This window comes from Eleutherodactylus coqui, chromosome 3 (genome assembly GCF_035609145.1).
Source record: "Eleutherodactylus coqui strain aEleCoq1 chromosome 3, aEleCoq1.hap1, whole genome shotgun sequence".
Taxonomy (NCBI): Eukaryota; Metazoa; Chordata; class Amphibia; order Anura; family Eleutherodactylidae; genus Eleutherodactylus; species Eleutherodactylus coqui.
The window spans coordinates 26,523,724-26,543,490 of NC_089839.1; the positions used below are offsets into that span (position 1 = coordinate 26,523,724).

Below are 19,767 nucleotides of genomic sequence, written 5' to 3' on the forward strand. Positions count from 1 at the left end.
TGAAAAACTGAACAACTTGTTGAACAAAAAAAAATCACTGGGGCCGAATGCAACTTCCCCAATACTGCCTCAGAAGGGTTTACATCCACCTAGCAAGAGAAGCCTGGACTAGTACCGCCCAGCCTACCAGAAGAAGAATCCTGTTTCTTTTGCTGAAACTTGGCACCAGGGTCCAATCCTTCCGATTGGCTGACTATAATAAGACAAGTGCCATGTCACCCGGTCATATGTTTAATGCATTTGCTTCCATTATAATACGCCATGAGTCACAACATCAACTACAAAAATGTGCAAGGCTGGAAAGGTTAGTGACCTAGAAACACAAGAAGGGAGCAGGAGAAGAAACCAGAATTGTTAACGGAACTCTGGATGGGATTTGAATGTGACATCTCTTATACTGTAACTTAAAGAGACCCGGTCACCTACTTTTAGCCCTTTGAGCTAAGCTTACGGGCAGAATGTAGGTGACCCACTGGGATGTGTTACACTTACCTTCTCCGTTGTTCTGGAAGCCGCCACTAAATGCATTGAGCTGCACTGCTAAGTAGTCCGCCCGTTCTAGTTTTATGATGGGCGTATTACTTAGCAGCACCACTGTGGAGGATTATTCCAATACTCATTTGCATAACTTTTTCCCAGAGATCATTGCATGGCATAGAAGACTCCAAACACCACCCATGAGACTCTGCATTAGGAGAAACATTAGGGGACAGGGTTGCCATCTTTGTCACCAAAAATACCAGTCAAGGTAAAAAAAAGGGCGTGGCTTGGGGGTGTGCTTAAGTGCATCACAATGTATGTCTTTACCTCCATTATTCCAGTGGCCCCAGTAATAATAGTGCCTTCTTTCAGCGGCCCCAGCAGTAGTAGTGCCTTTTCTCAGTTGCCCGAGCAGTAGTTGTACCTCCTCTCAGTGGCCCGAGCAGTAGTTGTACCTCCTCTCAGTAGCCCTAACAGTAATAGTGCCCCCCTCTAGTGGCTCCAGTAATAGTGCTCCCTTTAGTGGTCCAGTATAATATTCCCCCTTTAGTAGTCTCAATAGTAAAAGTGCCCTCTCTATTGGTCCTAGTAATAATAATGCAGTCTTTAGTGGCTTAATGATAATAGTGCCCTTATATTCACCCCAGTGATAATAGTGCCCCCTTTGGCCTCATGTCCACGGTGAAAATTAGGCCCGCCGCAGATTCTTCATGCAGCGGGTCCCTCCTTTCCCGCGGACATGAGGCCTAAAAAGAAGAATTACTTACCTGTCCATTTTCCCACAGTATCTGCTTTCCTTCACGCACTGTATGCAGCACCGACTCTGGGAGGAGGAGTGAGGATCTTTTCGGACCACAACGGGGTAGTGGATCATGGCAGCAGGGAACAGGTAAGTACTGCTCTTCTTATTTTAGCACAGGTGCACTAAAGAGGGCATGTTGTCCAGTAACCGGACGAGCCCTTTAAATTGGTAAAAATAATTGCCATTTACATTGTAGTCATAAAGAGAGATTTTAGCAAACGCCTCATTTATTGAGATGAGCAAAAAAAATCGCCATGTATCAATTCCCTGCAGACAACGAGCTAGGTTGATTTGAATTAAAACCAAGTATTCTCAATGTCAGGCTGCTGCCGCAGAAAGCACATCATTATTATTCAGGCAGTTTTTCTAGGATTCCCAGTCACGTCTATCTGTAAATATGTGTTACAATCTACTGCTGAAGGGTCATTAATCGACATCACGATGATTGAATGGCGCCATTCTACGCGGCAAATGGCTGTTACTTAGACGGTAAGCTCGTTTGTCAGACATGTATGACATTTAGCTCAATGTGCATCAGCAAAAAGTTTTTGTAAATTAATTACAAAGTATACGATCTTCCATTGGGTGACAGATGTACAAGTCAGAAACCGTTACGCCAAACGCGAGTGTGAACCCAGACCTACGGTATATAGGGAAGTGCTTACTGGTGCCGGAGAATAGAATATCCTACCCCAGTGCACCGCTGTATAACACTCTGCGGATATAGACACACCACACCTACTGTATACAGGGCATATTCTGGGAAGACCGAGCGGGTATCTCCAGTATGTGAGCCAAAGGTGAAGTCATAGACAGAGGAAATATAATCACTCACCCTAGCTTTAGTGAGGGGTGTTCTCCAGAATTTCAGAGTTCATGGTCCGTGTCCTCAGAGCTCACGTCGTCTCCTGGCTGAAAAGATTCCCTGAGGGGAGAGACAAGGAGAGAAAATTAATTCAAGGGAAGGAAAACAGTGATTTCCTACTACCCAAGGAGAATAGTGAGTGCAGCTCCGGAGTATAATACTCAGGATAATTACAGGATAAATAATGTATGTACACAGTGACTCCACCAGCAGAATAGTGAGTGCAGCACTGAAGTATAATACAGGATGTAACTCAGGAGCAGTACAGAATAAGTAATGTATGTACACAGTGACTCCACCAGCAGAATAGTGAGTGCAGCTCTGGGGTATAATACAGGATGTAACTCAGGGTCAGTACAGGATAAGTAATGTATGTGCACAGTGACTCCACCAGCAGAATAGTGAGTGCAGCTCTGGAGTATAATACAGGATATAACTCAGGATCAGTACAGGATAAGTAATGTATGTACAATGTGACTCCACCAGCAGAATAGTCAGTGCAGCTCTGGAGTATAATACAGGATGTAACTCAGGGTCAGTATAGGATAAGTAATGTATGTGCACAGTGACTGTACCAGCAGAATAGTGAGTGCAGCTCTGGAGTATAATACAGGATGTAACTCAGGATCAGTACAGGATAGGTAATGTATGTACACAGTGACTCCACCAGCAGAATAGTGAGTGCAGCTCTGGAGTATAATACAGCATGTAACTCAGGATCAGTACAGGATAAGTAATGTATGTACACAGTGACTCCACCAGCAGAATAGTGAGTGCAGCTCTGGAGTATAATACAGCATGTAACTCAGGATCAGTACAGGATAAGTAATGTATGTACACAGTGACTCCACCAGCAGAATAGTGAGAGCAGCTCTGGAGTATAATACAGGATGTAACTCAGGATCACTGCAGGATAAGTAATGTATGTACACAGTGACTCCACCAGCAGAATAGAGAGTGCAGCTCTGGAGTGTAATACAGGATGTAACTCAGGGTCAGTACAGGATAAGTAAATGTATGTACACAGTGACTCCACCAGCAGAATAGTGAGTGCAGCTCTGGAGTATAATACAGGATGGAACTCAGGATCAGTACAGGATAAGTAATGTATATACACAGTGACTCCACCAGCAGAATAGTGAGTGCAGCTCTGGAGTATAATACAGGATATAACTTAGCATGTATTATATACACTTTATTTAAAAAGACAAAAAAAAGTGTTGGGAGGCCCACACTGTGAAGTTGTTTCACAAGTCGAAAATAATTTCTGAAACTTTTTAAAGTCACTTGCAATAGAACTATTAAAAAAAATGAATGATGTAAAAAAATCTATGAATTAGTTAAAGGGGTTGTCCCGAGGCAGCAAGTGGGTCTATACACTTCTGCATGGCCATAATAATGCACTTTGTAATATACATTGTGCATTAATTATGAGCCATACAGAAGTTATAAAAAGTTTTATACTTACCTGCTCCGTTGCTGGCGTCCTCGTCTCCATGGTGCCGACTAATTTTCGCCCTCCGATGGCCAAATTAGCCGCGCTTGCGCAGTCCGGGTCTTCTCCTCTTCTCTATGGGGCCCCGTGTAGCTCCGCCCCGTCACGTGCCGATTCCAGCCAATCAGGAGGCTGGAATCGGCAATGGACCGCACAGAAGCCCTGCGGTCCATGAAGACAGAGGATCCCGGCGGCCATCTTCAGCAGGTGAGTATGAAGACGCCGGACCGCCGGGATTCAGGTAAGCGCTGTGCGGGTGGTTTTTTTAACCCCTGCATCGGGGTTGTCTCGCGCCGAACGGGGGGGGGGGTTTAAAAAAAAAAAAACCCGTTTCGGCGCGGGACATCTCCTTTAATTGATTAATACATAAGCTGATACATATTAATTAACATTTGGGAGGCGTCAGACAGACAGTGAAGGTGCCATCCGGTATAAATCACTTTTCATCCTTTTGATGTATTATTTGTTTATTTCCCTTCTGCCGCTTCTCTATAGTAAAAGCTTCTGTGTCCTAATTAGTCAGATAATATGTGAGATCATCAGAGTAGGATTATCCATCCACAATCTGAAGACTAAGCGCCGAGCCTCTCGGCAGGTGACGAGCGCTGCCCATGTGTGAGCGTTGGGCGCATCCGCCGTTATGTCCTACAGTGAACTGGAGCCTCGTATGTCATATTCTTAATGGCATTACACAAGGAAAAGAAGACTTGTGGTTGTGACATTGGAGACAGGATGAGAACAAGTTCCATGTGACCTTTAGTAAATCATTTAATCTCCTTGTGCCCGGAGCTGAAGCGATTCTCCGAGGCCGCGTGCGAGAATTCTACTGCATGTTATTATTGTATCACAACCTTTCCTGGCTTTATAGTTTAACATATAAGATACAGTATATGCAATAGGATGTGGAGGCGGCAGATTATTCAATTGGTGTCAGGCATATATTGTAGGATTGGAGCAATGCTGGCCCTTGGTAAGATGGCACCCTTGGTGCAATTTTTTTCATCACCCTCCATCGATAAAAAGAAAAAAAATATATAAATATATATATATATATATATATATATATATATATATATATATATATATATATATATATATATATATATATTGCACCAATAGGCTGCCTGCCTGCACTCTGCTTGTGCAGAAAGCAGCAAGGTGGCAGCATACCCACACCAGAGCAGCTCGGTAAATAAATACTGTACAAAGACCAAGTTCATGGCAGAAATACAACACCAGAGCCAAGCTCATGGTGTACGTACAGCACCAGAAGCAAGCTCCTAAAATAAATACAGCACCAGAAGCAAGCTGTTGATGTAAGTACAGCACCAGAAGCAAGTTTATAACATAAATACAGCACAAACCAATCTCAGTACATAATTACAGCATCAGAACCAACCTTAGTAGATAGAAATAATACTGGAACCAAGCTCATAGGATAAATACATCACAAACCACAGCTCAGCACATAGATGCAGTGACAGAACCAAGTTCATAACATAAACACAGCACCAGATCCAACCTCAGTACATAGATACAATACTAGAAGCAAGCTTATAATATAAATACAGCACTAGAGCCAAGCTCATACCATAAATACAGCAGCAGAGCCAAGCTGATGATGTAAGTACAGCACCAGAAGCAAGTTCATAACACAAATACAGCACAAACCAATCTCAGTACATAATTACAGCATCAGAACCAACCTTAGTAGATATAAATAATACTTGAACCAAGCTCATGGAATAAATACATCACAAACCAGGGGCGTAACTATAGGGGATGCGGTTGCACCTGGGCCCAGGACCCTTAGGGGGCCCATAAGGCCTCTCTTCTCCATATAGGGAGCCCAGTACTGTGAATAAAGCATTATAGTTGGGGGCCCTGTTACAAGTTTTGCATTGGGGCCCTGAATCTTCAAGTTACGACTCTGGGTATGGGTATAGATGGAGCAAGGGGGGGCCCAGCTGAGCGTTTGCACCCGGGCCCCTGAGCCTTTAGTTACGCCCCTGCCCCTATGGTTAAAACAATCTTGACTGTGAACCTTAAGGCCCTTTTAGACGCAACGGTTATCACTCAACATTTGTTAAAACGATGGCTTTTGAGTGATAATTGTGTGTAAATGCTACCATCATTCACTTTTCGTTTGAATGATGATTTTGAGTTGAGTTTAAAAACCCTCATTCAGATCGCACGCTGGGAGCAGGAGATAACATTATATCCTCTGTGCAGCCCCTGAGAGAAAACAGACTGCAGGCTGCTATCTCCAGGGGAGCTAGGGAATACATTGTTTTCTCTAAGCAGCCCCTGCCAGAACAATGGAGCTAATTACAGAGCTCAGACCTCTTGCTGAGTTCTGCAACAGAGGCTCAGTTGCATGCAAATGAAGCTGATAAAGTACTAATGGGCATTAGTGTCCATTAGTAATTTATGCAAAATGATTGTTTCAGGGCGCATTCACATGAACGTATATCGGCTCGGTTTTCACGCCGAGCCGATATACGTTGTCTCTCTCTGCAGGGGGGGGGGGGATGGAAGAGCCAGGAGCAGGAACTGAGCTCCCGCCCCCTCTCTGCCTCCTCTCCGCCCCTCTGCACTGTTTGCAATGAAAGTAGGTGGGACGGGGGCGGGGCTAAGTTCTATGAATTAGCCCCACCCCATCCCACCTCTCCCCATTGCAAATAGTGCAGAGGGGTGGAGAGGAGGCAGAGAGGGGGCTGGAGCTCTGTTCCTGCTCCGGGCTCTTCCACCCCCCCCCCCCTGCAGATGAGGACGACGTATATCGGCTCGGCGTAAAAACCGAGCCGATATACGTTCGTGTGAATGCGCCCTTAAGCTGTCATTCTCCTTATCTTTTGAAGGAATTTTGAGCGACCATCTTTGCATGTAAATGGGGCTTTAGCTGTTGAGGCTCATAACATCTTTAATCAAGTGGTGTCTTTTAAGATGATAGATGGTTTGGACAACCTGGGGCCCCAGGTAGCCTCCACTGGTGGAGATGTGAAGCGAGCTGTGTCAAGATTACAGATGTAGGTCTGACCTAAAAAATGAAATAAATGATAAGGTTTTGTATAAAATGACTCTATAAATGGAAGACTAATAGCTTTAGTGGAGATATATCCATACGGACATGATGCAGGACAAGGAAGATAATCAGCAGACGTATAGCCACAGACAAGATCTAATCCCACACAGGAGCCAATGGCTCTTACACAGACCATGTTTGATTTATAGCCGGAGGATGCTGTATGTGAATGAGGAATGTACAGAGATTGCTGCGGAGAAGGATGTAAAACTGACCTTTTCACAGCTGGAGGAAGGACGGCTGAGGAATGACTATGGGCCTCACAGGAGGCACCGAGCGCGGGGCTCACTTTTGTATTATAGGGTAATGTACAGTCAAACGGTGTAGGAGATATTCATCATATCAACCGGAGAAGAGAATCTCCCTGGAAAGTAATTTTAGAAGGCAAGTCTTTATTGTAAATGTCAGCGTAGAAGGTCAAAATACGGACTCACGAAAATCCCCTTTAAAATTGCTTTCCTTTCTAATGTGAACAGTAAGAAATGCTAGAACAAGTCGATGGAATCTAGAAGTGTGTAAGCATTTGTCACATGCAACAGATCGAGGAGAATAACAGAGTTGTTACATTAAGGCTGGGTTCACACGGGGCGGATTTGCCGCAGCAGATCCGCCCGCTGCAAAACCACCCGCGGCCGCTAATCTCGGGATTAGCCAGCCATGTGGACAAGGTTTCTCAGATAAATCCGGCTGAAACCGCGGCTGCGGCCGCCGCAGCCGCGGTTTCAGAAGAAGCAGCATGTCCATTCTTTTTTTCATTCCGCTGCGGCCGCGTTCTCCTCTATGGGAGCGCCGGCCGCAGCGAAAGAGCGAGCGGCCGGGCCGTTTCAAAGCCGCCGCGGCTTAAACCGCGGCGGTTCTCCCGGCGAAAAACTCGTGGTTTTTGCTGCCGCCAAACCGCGAGATTTCTGACGGGAATTCGCCCCGTGTGAACCCAGGCTAAAACTTCTAGTTTCATTTTTCCTTAACCGGGAAAGTAACATAGTAACATAGTTCGTAAGGCCGAATGAAGACAATGTCCATCTAGTCCAGCCTGTCTAGCCTCCTGTTTTGTTGATCCAGAGGAAGGCAAAAAAAAACCAAGAGCAGAAGCCAATTAGCCCTTTTGGGGAAAAAAATTCCTTCCCGACTCCCTAATGGCAATCAGACTGTTCCCTGGATCAACCCCTAATAGTTCCTACCTGCCTGTATACCCGGATTAACAATTAACCTAATATTTATATCCTGTAATATCCTTCCACTCTAGAAATACATCAAGTCCCCTTTTAAACTCCTCTATGGATTTTGCCATCACCACATCCTCAGGCAGAGAGTTCCACAGTTTAACTGCTCTTACAGTAAAGAACCCTTTCTATGTTGGTGATGAAACCTGCTTTCCTCTAAACGTAGCGGATGCCCTCTCATTACCGTTGTAGTCCTGGGTGTAAACAGATCCTGGGAGAGATCGTTGTATCGTCCCCTCATGTACTTATACATGGTTATTTGGTCGCCCCTTAGCCATCTTTTTTCTAGAGTAAATAATCCCAGTTTGGATAGCCTCTCTGGGTATTCCAGTCTCGTTATTCCATGTATTAGTTTAGTTGCCCATCTTTGAATCCCCTCCAGCACTGTGACATGTATAATGGAAGGATAATGTTCCCACCCCTCGCCCCTATACCTCTTTTAATGCACCCCAAGACTTTATTTGCCTTTGCAGCGGCTGACTTTCTTACTTTACTAACTTTTATATTCAACACCTTTCCATTGACATTGGTAATCGGTTCCTAATAAGAAACCCTAATAACACAAGACAAATGGAAAGGAAGTGTACAGTTATCCGAAGTTCTTTTTCTCTGACTTTAACTCCATCCAGACTGCATGACATAAATATACACAATACAGTAATGAAAGGTGTATGAAGGGGGCTCGAGAGCCAAGTCCCTCCATACCCGGTGGCTATCAGCTGTTTCTGTTAGCTGACAGCTGCCGGTAACTGCCAGGATCATAGTTAGCTCTGATAGCAGCAGTTAGTTGTTTAGATGCCACAGCCAAAGCTAATTGCATGTATAAACAGTCAGATGAAAGGGGCGGACCCCTTACCGAAACCCCATCAGCACCCTCGGGGGTGTGGAAGGATTAGTATAACAGCCCAGAGCTTGCTGAAGGCTGCCATGCACAGAAGCCTATCACTTGCCGATGGCAAGTTCAAGTTCTCTGTGGGGAGTAAATAAAGGTGTAGAAAAAAATGACTAAAGTTTTTTTTAACAGATGAAATTATTAAAAAATATTAAACGTTTTTTAAAAAAGCCTTTTCCTATTTTTCCTCCCAAAACTCTAAACAATTTAAGAAAATACCCATTTTTGATATTGCCGTTTAAAAATCCAAACTGTTCAAATATCACAATATTCATTCTGCATGGTGAAAGCCATATGGATGGAATGCCAGAATTGTAGGCGTTTTTTATTATTCCGTCTCCCAAAGAAATTGAATAAAAAGTGATAAAAAAGATGTATGTTTCCCAAAATGGTACTAATAAAAATTACAGCTCACACAGCAATAAAGAGAGCCCTAACAGCGCTGTGACAGCGAAGAACCCTAAAAATGGTGCGATTTGTTTAAAAGTTTTATCTAGTACAATAAATGGCACTATTAAAAAAATACAACTCGTCCTGCAAAAAACAAGCCCTTAGGGCTCCCACCCACTGGCGTTTTTTTCTCCACTGCGATGCGATTCTAAAGCTAAAGTCTCGCATCGCAGTGCGAGAAAAACGCCGGCAGATACTCAAAAATCGCTGGGATGTCGCTGCGACATCGCCAGTCTTTTCAATGGGGCCAGCGGCAGCAGTGCTAGCCCCATTGAAAAGATATGGAGAATGCCACGGACTTCTGCCACAGCTGTGACAGCTGTCACAGCTGTGGCAGAAGTCCGCGGCATGCTATCCCATTGCTTTCAATGGGAGCGGCACTGCTGCCGATCCCATTGAAAGCAGTGGTTTCTGACAAGCCCCGCAGAATGATTATCGGAGAAGGGCTTGAAATACAAGCCCTTCCCTGATAATCATCAAAAAGCGCTCAGCCAATGACAGATAGCTCTTAGCTATTCATTCATGAATAGCAATATCCTAGCTATTCATGAATAAATAGCTAAAAGCTATCTGTCATTGGCTGAGCGCTCAGCCAATAGCTAAGCACTAGCTGCTAATGGCTGAGCCCTCAGCCAATCCGCACAGCCCTTTCAGGAGACGGGGATTTTTAAATCCCCACCTGCTGAAAGTGCTGGACAGCAGTGCCGGGGAGCCAGCCGGAGAACGCGTCTGAGTGCCGGAGAGGTGAGTAATGAAAGCAATGGGATAGCATGCCGCTGACTTCTGCCACAGCTGTGACAGAGGATTCCTTCATCCCCGCGGTCCCCGCGGGAATGAAGGAAACTCCTGCCACAGCTGTGGCTGACGTCCGCGGCATTCTCCATATCTTTTCAATGGGGCTAGCGCTGCTGCCGCTGGCCCCATTGAAAAGACTGGAGATGTCGGAGCGATATCCCAGCGATTTTTTCGCACTGCTCTGCGAGATTTTTCACTTACTCTCGCAGCGCAGTGGAGAAAAAAACGCCAGTGGGTGGGAGCCCTTATAAGGCTATTTCAATGGAAAATAAGTAAATTATGGCTCTTGGAAGGTGGGGTGAAAAAACAAAAATAAAAACCTGAAAAAACTCTGAAGGGGTTAAATAGCTTGCACTACCAGGAAATTGCCAAGAACTGGTTGCCAAACTCAAATATATGCCACTAATAATAAAACTTTATACCCATTAACTTTATGATGATCACTAAAGTCTGGGGTATTACCAATCTGTAGTTCAATTCAGAGTGGATGTTCTTTAGCACTTAGCCTAATCACCATTATCTACCAGCACTCTTGGTACTGTAAGCTCCAAACTCACATTGAAGAAATATCTTCTTATCTGTTATAGTTTGACCTAATATCCCAGTAATGCAGTAAGTCTCACATAAATCTATTACTAACTTTATACTACATGGTGGCTTACTGCTTATTTGAAGTAAATAGTAGATTGCTTCCAAGCCAGTTTCTAACATAGGATGGGTCCAAACAATCAGATTTTAAGCAAATGACCTATATTCTCTTTCGGAATTTATGATTTTACAAAGTTGATCGTAAGAGGGGAAGAGAGGAAACTATAAATCTCTGTCTAGTCTGCAATATTATATATAGTCTTTGGGAGAAAATTGGCACCGGTACTTATCAGGCATCGCTCTTAGGTAGGCAATGACATGAGGTCAATTGTGTTCACTTTTCGGGTTGCTTTCTATGTATACATATAGTTGGATGTCCTTTTGACAATTCACCAACTTCTGTCTCGGGGCAGTGAAATGCCATTCTTGGTGGTATCAGGTACTACGGGAAACTCTTTTGGCCTCACCCTTGTGAAACTTAACGGCAGCGTTACTTCATTCGGTCCTCACTGACTTTCCTTTCTCAGTTGGGTCGGCCATCAAACTGTGCAGTTTGCTCTGGACAGAAATGTGATGATGCAGAGACACACAGCTTACTGAATGATTACTACTGTGGACCAGATATTAATTCGTTGCCCACCGTTTGCAATACCCCTCTATTACGGATTTAACAGATGGAAACCACATGTTACAAATAAACAGTCAAAATAAAACTAAATTTCAGGAAGTGTCTGCCCTAATTCTGCTGTATCGAGGATCCAGAATGATTAAGCCAATTTTTAGTATCCACCCACTGGACATTAACCGTAGAGCTGTATAATTTCTATGATGATGGGTGATTGCTACTGTTTGTTTGGTAGCACCTGATCACATAACCAACCTTGCCATGACAACTGTAGGGCACGATTAATGCCTCATGCCAAGCTTACTTACGATATATTGGTGCTGATATGCTGTTTAGCGAGGGGAAGTGGAGCACGTATCTGGGGCTTCAACTACCGATCCTTTTGGTGATTCTATCCACTCAAAGGCGGTGGAGAGGGGGCTATGCATTCTTTTGTCTCTTTTGTTTAAAGACCAATGCTTATATAACCTCCATAGACTTCAGTGGTAAAAGAGATAGGTCAGGACAGCGCACCTCCCATAAATTGCCGGCTACCAATTGGGTGTATATATTAAACCAAAAGAACTTACCCGGTGTGGGTGGGAATGCTTCCAAAGGGCTGAGAGCCTCCCCACGCAACACCTCCAAGTCCCGGTTAGCACGTAGTAAATCCTTGCGGTAATCCAAATTATCGTTCCACAGTCACCTGTATGCACAGGGGGAGCTAGCCAGAGTCCGTTGAAACCCCAAGGATGGGGCTCAACCACTAGTCAGGAGCAAATCCGAAGAAAAGTGGAGCGGGTCCAAAAACAGATAGGATCAGAATCTAGGGTTCTTTAATGAAGTAGACCATAGACTTCAGAGGAGAGGGCCCTTTCTATAAGCAGTGGTGGGGTCTAGATCCCAGACATACAGTAGAATGGGGGCCCCCAACAAATATTGTACACTGGTAGTTCCAATCAACATTAGTCCAGTGCTGTATTGGATACTGTACATAGTAACACTCTAGTATAGTGCAGTATCCTAAATTAAGGGCTTGTACCAACATAGACATTTGTAGCAAATCTAAGTATGATCTGTGGGGCCTCACCGCTGAGACCCCTACCAATCCCGAGAATGGAAGTCCAGTGTCATTAATTTGAATGGAGCTGATGGAAATAGCCGAGCACTTGTACTTGTCTATCTCTGGCAATCCCACTGAAAATTAATGATGCAGCACCGCACATGCATGAATGTCACTCCATTCAATCCCCCACTGTGGGGGATGTAATGAGCCTGTAGAGAGCCCTGTGTGGTGCAAAGTGCTAAGGCAGTAGAAATACAGTCCTAAGCTCTGGCTCATGACCTGAAGGTTGTGAGTTCAATCCCTGCTTGGTTCAGGTAGCCAGCTCAAGGTTGACTCATTCTTCTGAGGTTAGTAAAACAAGTACCTAGTTTGATGGGGGGGGGGGGGGTAATAAATAAATTGCTTAAAAGTGCTGTAGAATAAGTTGGCACTATACAAATAACAAGATTTATTATTTATTTTTAGTAAGGAGCAAGGTGGAAATGGGACCTCTATCATTAGGACTAGTGGGAGTCTCAGTGGTGAAACCCCAACCAATCAGACTTTTATCACCTATCGTAAGTTGATATCTGTTTATCTTGGTACAATCCATTTACGTCCTATTGTAGGAAGACTCCTTTTAGAAGCAAGAATGTTCAGATAATAAGCATAGAGGTAGTAATTGAGCCAGGGCCATGGAACCTGAGGGAACCTGAAGGCCTGTCTGCCACATAAAGAGACATCAGTATTATGAATGTTACATAGTGATGGGGGCCCTATTGCAGATTTTATATCTGGGCCCCAGAGCTTTGTGTTCCGCCTCTGGGTCTGTATCCTTAAACAAATCTTTTCAATAGAGAAGAAACTTTTTAATAAAATTCTGAACCTTCTGGAATCATTACCATTCCAAGTTGTAATCATATTCCCCATGGATGGTGCTGTCTCTGCACCTGGAAGGATGTTCTGGCTGAAGAGTTTGTTGAGGTGGATTAATAGTTGTTATTTTGACATTTACTTCTTAAATAATTTTTTTCATCATCTTTCCGGTTTCTCAGGAACCTGTGAATCATTTTGCCGCTTATTTTACCTGTTCTAGTTCTGCACCAGAAGCCAAATGAAAAGCTTAATAAAGGAAACCTGAAGAGAGACGTAGAATGGACCGATCTGGTATTTTCTACCTTCTAGGGCTTTGGGTTCTCAAGCCAAGCCTATTATCATCAAAAACCAATTATGCTGTGGCCATTTTTGCTGTAGAGGATGACTCAAGGCTATCCTCTGTTCTGTCCAGACAGTGAGAGTTACTGTATATTATCTACTTTCTGTGCTCTACACCATTGTCCCTCTCATGTCTCCTGCCCTGTTTTTGCTCTTCCAAGATGACCACCACAGTCTTTTAACTGCTTAATGTACATTCTGTGTCAGTAGTCCAAGGCAATTCATGGTGTTCTCTGATTGGCCAGCGCTGTTCACATGAGCAGCACTGGCCAATCAGAGTGCAGGAATAGTGCATTTGTAGTCTAACACACTACCAATGTATAGTATGCATTAGGTAGTCAGACGATTGTGGCAGCCATCTTGGAAGACTGAAAACAAGGCTCCACCCTCTTTTTCCTGGTACAGATCATGTGAACGACTAAATGATTTGTGAGTGAATGGGTGAACGATTTATCTGCCTGGAGCGAACGAGCGAACTCATTTGCTCTTGTGAACAATAAATCGCTCAGTCTGAAATCACCCTAAGGGCAAATACGGAACGTATAAGTGCAGGAACCTGTTTTTTTTTCAGACTCTTCAAATTCTGCGCTACTGCATGCAAATTTGAAGAAAAAAAGTGTGAAGATAGGTCCTGCCCTATCTTTTCTCCCAAGTACTATTACCGCACGAGAATCCAGATAGTGGAAAGAGACCATTGAAATCAATGGTTTGGTTTGACCCGTTATGTGGCCATGATGTTCTTGGCTTCTTACCGGGACTATATATTTAAGCCCTTACAAGTAGGTATTGTGATAAGCAGATCATCCCTACATGATAGAACTGATATAGAGTATGTCTTCGAGTCTTAGACAAAAATGGTGCCCATATATAGTGACCAGGACAGAATTTTCCCGCCACAGCCATGGGTTGTACAGTACCTTTGTCTCTCTTTTTGCCTCCATTAGTCCTTCATATCACGTCTCTATATTTATGCCTCAGGCCCAGTGTCTATGACCTCCAGTAGCGCCACGTCGGAAAATACACACATATATATATATTATTTCTTTAGCGGTCTACCTGTTGGCATTTTGGGACGTACAATATACAAAACCAAAGTCTGGAATAACATCAGTAAATAACATCATTAAATTTCCCAGAGATCTCCATCCCCTCAGGTCATGCTATGTAAGAACAGAATGTTTCAATCCAGTACATCATACACACCGGCAGATTGGCGCACGTCTCTCTGCAGTACATTGTCTTTCGCAATGTTCAAAGTATTTCATAAATAATTTGAAATTGTTTCCTACATTTCTTTAAGTTCGAGCAGCCGTAACAGATTTGACATGTTGAAGTCGAAAACACAAGAACAAAAGTTAAAAAAAAAATCAAAAAAGTTTTAAGAAAAACTCACCATCTCTTTGAATAAAATCATGAATATATTTGTATTGATCTGGAACTTCATCTTGTCTCATACTCCAGCCCCATCCAGAGCTACAGTCTATTAGTTTTCTTAGGGTTGGCAGGTCCCAGCAGTATGTTGGCATGATGAATTGCTAATAGGCTGGGCTATTCTAAGTTACGGAAAGGCACATATGAAGCTGGGCCTGAGATGTAATGTGAAGCTTCTGGGTCACCAATACAAGATATGAATGAACTGTCACTGGTCTTCTATAGTTTTGTTCTTCGCATGGACCTCTTGGACCACCTCAAGCTCCAGGATGTGGGTGGGACTACAACATACACACCCTATTGTTACGTCCATGAGGAGAGTTCATCGCCATGATATGTTTTCTGTGGTGTAACACAGGGTGGCTCTACATGGGACAACTATCGTCGAAATAGTCACTCGGTAGTGCAAATATAGGCAACAGTTGTTCCATGTGAACACGGTCACCAATCAGGACTTGTGTGCTACTCGCTTTGTTTGAGCTCCTTTAAACATAGTTGCAGGTTGATTAATTATTGTCTGCTATAAACAGGCAATCCTTCTCTTACAACAACTTGCCAACAACTTTGAAGGGAGGTGTGCCCTTGTTTGGCAAGAACCTCCCACCGAATGCTCTGATTGGCTCCCGCCTTTCTTTGAACATTTTGCCCTCCCACTTAATGCTGATTGGTTCCTTAAAATACATAAATACTTGAAAGTGATCCTTGATTTAACAGTCCCTGCTGATCTGTGAAAGAACACTCGTTGCTCCGTTCTCCGGTTGGTTTTCACCTTCTGCAGTGACTGTTCAGTCCAACCAGCAAGAGAGAGCAATAGTGAGTGTTCACTCAAAAACCGCTTGCATGTATTCATGTGCGTTCATGGACTCAGTGTATAGGGGACTGGTCAAAACTTCCAATACACAATTGTCGAAGAACCTTACACCAATCAAGCAGTTGAGAAATAATATTTAAGTTTGTGTAAGAGTTTCTTCAAACGGGCGTATAAGCGCATGGAAAATTTGCTCGCGCAATATGCAGAGAACGGAGCCCATTGATTTCAATAGATTTGTTCTCATTCCCCGTTTTTTAAGCACGGGTATTTTGGTTCTCACTAGGCTTTGCCATGCTGTACGTTTTCTTAAACTGAATTTCAGCTACTGGGGGAAACAATTTAGTTCACCGCTTTCGCCCTATATCTACAGTTGCTGGCCAACATAGAGTGGCATGTTGGCACCTCTGCCACGCGCCTCTCAGGGCACATGCCTTATTTGCCCCCAAAGCCCTCCATGATAGACTCCTGTGAACGTGTGACATATAATATACACTTATTAACATCAAAAGGTTTATGATTAATTTTCACATCACCATACAGATGTTGAGGTTGACGATGTAACAGGGCAAAGCTGCTTAATTTGGTCGGATTACTCAAGATACGCTATCTGTAATTTTCCATGGACTTGTCTGTGTATCTTAATTCATTGAGTTACTATGCTTTCCAAAGTAAAAACTGTTACTCTAAATGACACACTGAGCTCTGCTACATCCTTAAAGGGGTTCCCCCATATTATATAGTGATGGCATATGTCTGGGATTTATGGTCCGATTAATGGAACCTCTGAGAAAGAAGAAGACCCAAGGCTGGTAGTCAATCAATAACTGATCAGCACGATCTCTGCCAATTAGCTGTTGGCCAGGCTCCTATGTTAGTGTACAGATGTAATGGGCTGTAACTGCTCTGTTAGTCTACATTAAATCTTGATTAAGTTGTTAACGGTTTATTCTTAATGTTTGTGTTTGTTCTTTAAGAGGCGGAGGGATCTGGACAGGAAGGAAGCAGCAAATGTCAAGGTGCCATATTGTGTGGGGCAGATCTCCTTCAATAGCGTTAGGAGTAGCAACCTATCTCTGAAGCTCAGAGAGACATATACAATGGATATAAAAAGTCTACACATTCCTGTTAAAATACCAGGTTTTTGTCATGTTACAAAATACAACAAATATGAATCATTTCCGATTTATTTCCACCTTCCATGTGACCCGTTATCTGTACAAATCGATTGGAAAACAAAATGAAGACATTTAGGGTGGAAATGTGGTTGCATAAGTGTTCACACCCTCTTATATTTGGGGATGGGGTTGTGTTCAGAATCAGCCAATCACATTTAAGCTCATGATAAATAGTAGTCAGTACTCCGCTGCCATTATTTACAAGGATTCTGATTCCCCCTATATAAAGCTCGGCTCTCCTAGAAGGATTTTCCTGACCTTTTCTTAGTTGGTCCATAAAGCACTTACATCACATCAAAGGGATCCAATTGTTGGAAGGTATCAGTCAGGAGAAGGGAACACAACATTTCCAAGGCATTACATATACCATGGGACACAGTGAAGACGTCATCAAGAAGTGGGTTAATTTTGGCACAACAGTGACATTACCAAGAACGGGACGTCCCTCAAAGATTGATGAAAAGACTAGAAGAACATTGGCCCTGGAGACTGCCAAGAGGCCGACAGCAACATTAAAGGAGCTGCAGAAGTTTCTGGCAAGTACTGTTTGTGTAGAGCATGCAACAACTATCTGCTGTATTCTTCATATGTCCAGGCTATGGGGTGGGTGGCAAGATGGAAGCCTTTCCTAACAAAGAAAAACATCCAAGCCCGACTATATTTTGCCAAAACCTATATCAAGTCTACCAGAAGTCTGTGTGAGAGCATGTTCTGTCTTGGCGCAGTATGTGGGAGAACATTTTATGGTCTGATGAGACCAAGGTTGAACATTTTGGCCATAATTCCAAAGGGTATGCTTGGTGGAAAGCCAACACTGTGCATCACCAGAAGAACACCATTGACAAAAATCTCAAGATCCCTCATACTGCTTGGTGATGCTAGACGGACTGAATTGGACACCAGTAAAATACTGCTGGGCTACAAAGACCCATTGCTTCACCTTAACTTTGCTCCTTCCAGTGCCTGGGTATCATCCACAGATTGTGCCCAGGACTGCTGCACTGAAAAAGACTTTAAACCCATAGCCCTAGCAAATGGACCCTCTTACATGGAGCCCAAAGCATACAGCATCATACACACTATAGTAAGAGCCTTGTGTGACGCAGAGTGTTAAGGCAGCAGAAATGCAATCCTAAGCTCTTACTCATAGGTTGCAGGTTCACCCTCTACATGGTTCAGGTAGCCGGCTCAAGGTTGACCAATCCTTCCAAGGTCAGTAAAATGAGTACCCAGCTTGGTGAGTATATAAGTTGGCAGACATATATATAACATATACAAATAAAAAGATTTATGTTATTTTTTAATTTTAGTGGCCCAGTGAATGGGCGGAGTCCCATTTATTTTAATGGGAGTTGTACCTACAATACCATGCCGGGCCTCTTCAAAGTGTACGGAGCTGTGTTCTTCCGGCTCCATACAATGACACGGTGAACAGCTGATTGGCAGCGGGACCCAGGTGGCAGACCTCTGCCAATCAGTTATTGATAATCGCCTATCCTAAAGATGCAATAAATCATTAATATCCAAAGCTGGACAAACTGTTTAAGCCTACACTGTGATGCCCTGGCCACTCGCTGTGAACTGTAGTGTGGCCCTATTAAAAGGATTGGCACAGGCTGCAGTACAGTGCACAGCCAGGTGGTCAGAAGGGAATGCTGCATCCACTTCATTCTTAGGATCGACGAGGGTCCCAGTGATTGAACCCCCACTGATCATAAGGTGATGGCATAACCTCTTAATGAACCACTTACTGTATTTCTATTCTGGGTACCCAAATTTTCATTCAAAGTGAAAAAAAAATAAATAAAAAAGAGAAAACCCTCTGAGACGACGGCATTGTGGATGGTTATAATGGGTTTTGGATCTGATGACAATAACTTCAGCGCCGTTCACTCCAGAAAGGAAACAGCTGCTTGTTATACGGGTATTGTGTACCAGTGCCATCTGCTCTGACTGTTCTCTGTAATAACCACTCTCCCTCGTTCTCTGTCCAGAGACTCTTTGGCTCAGCTTGTGGGTGAAGACGTAAATCTCCATCGTGTTTGCCAGTTCTTACAACGTTCTGCAGTCCTCGCCATCTGTTGTTTGTTTCAGCTCTTTTGTATCTCCACATTTTCTTCTCCACAATCTATTAAATTGGTGATATGGCGATCTGGGCCTCATCTTGGCCAGAAAGAGGATTGAAGCTTTATCAAAACGGTCGATTTTACTAATAGAGATTGCCAGCTTCATGGTGATGACAGGCCTCGGGGTCGGTGGTGGAGACAGAAACGGGGCTCTAGAGATGCCCCAAGGGATAGAGCAGGTGGCCATTGGGGGCTTACCAAGGGGTATTGCTTAGCAGGGAACCTCTCCTTCTCAGGCATCACCCAAAAGAGTGCTACCGAGGGTCTCACTGTGTGATAGAGCCTGTTGCAGATAGGTACTCTGTAGTTTTCTCAAGAACAGTAATTGAGGAGACTCCATCTTGCCCTTACAATGAAACTTTATTAACTGATGACAGCTGGCTGCATGCTCCTCACAACGAGGGGTTAACTAAAGCGCAGCAGTTATAGCAATAAAATAAGTCTTCTCACAGCGGCAAGGGTAACAGTTCAGTAAGAAGTCTCATATATTTCTACAATGTTTGAAAAACTGCTCATAAAGCAAGGGGTAGTCTTTTTTCGGAACTTTTATGAACTTCAACATGCCACAAGGACTAGGGGTATCAGCACACAAGCTCCTTCTTGCATGCTGGCAATATACAGTAAGAGAACCCCGACGGACGTCTTCCAACATCGAAGCTGTACAGCCTTAAATCATAATGTCTTTAGA

At 43.7% G+C, this 19,767-nt stretch overlaps 1 protein-coding gene across 3 annotated transcripts in view; it reads right to left on the reverse strand.

The window, feature by feature from the left end:
- Window positions 1-19,767, reverse strand: part of LRFN2 (leucine rich repeat and fibronectin type III domain containing 2) — a 453,859-nt gene that overhangs the window by 232,725 nt on the left and 201,367 nt on the right. For all 3 annotated transcript variants that reach the window (XM_066595376.1, XM_066595374.1, XM_066595375.1), the window contains exon 2: window positions 2,118-2,207. The gene's annotated coding sequence lies outside the window, so the exon portion shown is untranslated. The remainder of the gene's footprint in view (window positions 1-2,117; window positions 2,208-19,767) is intronic.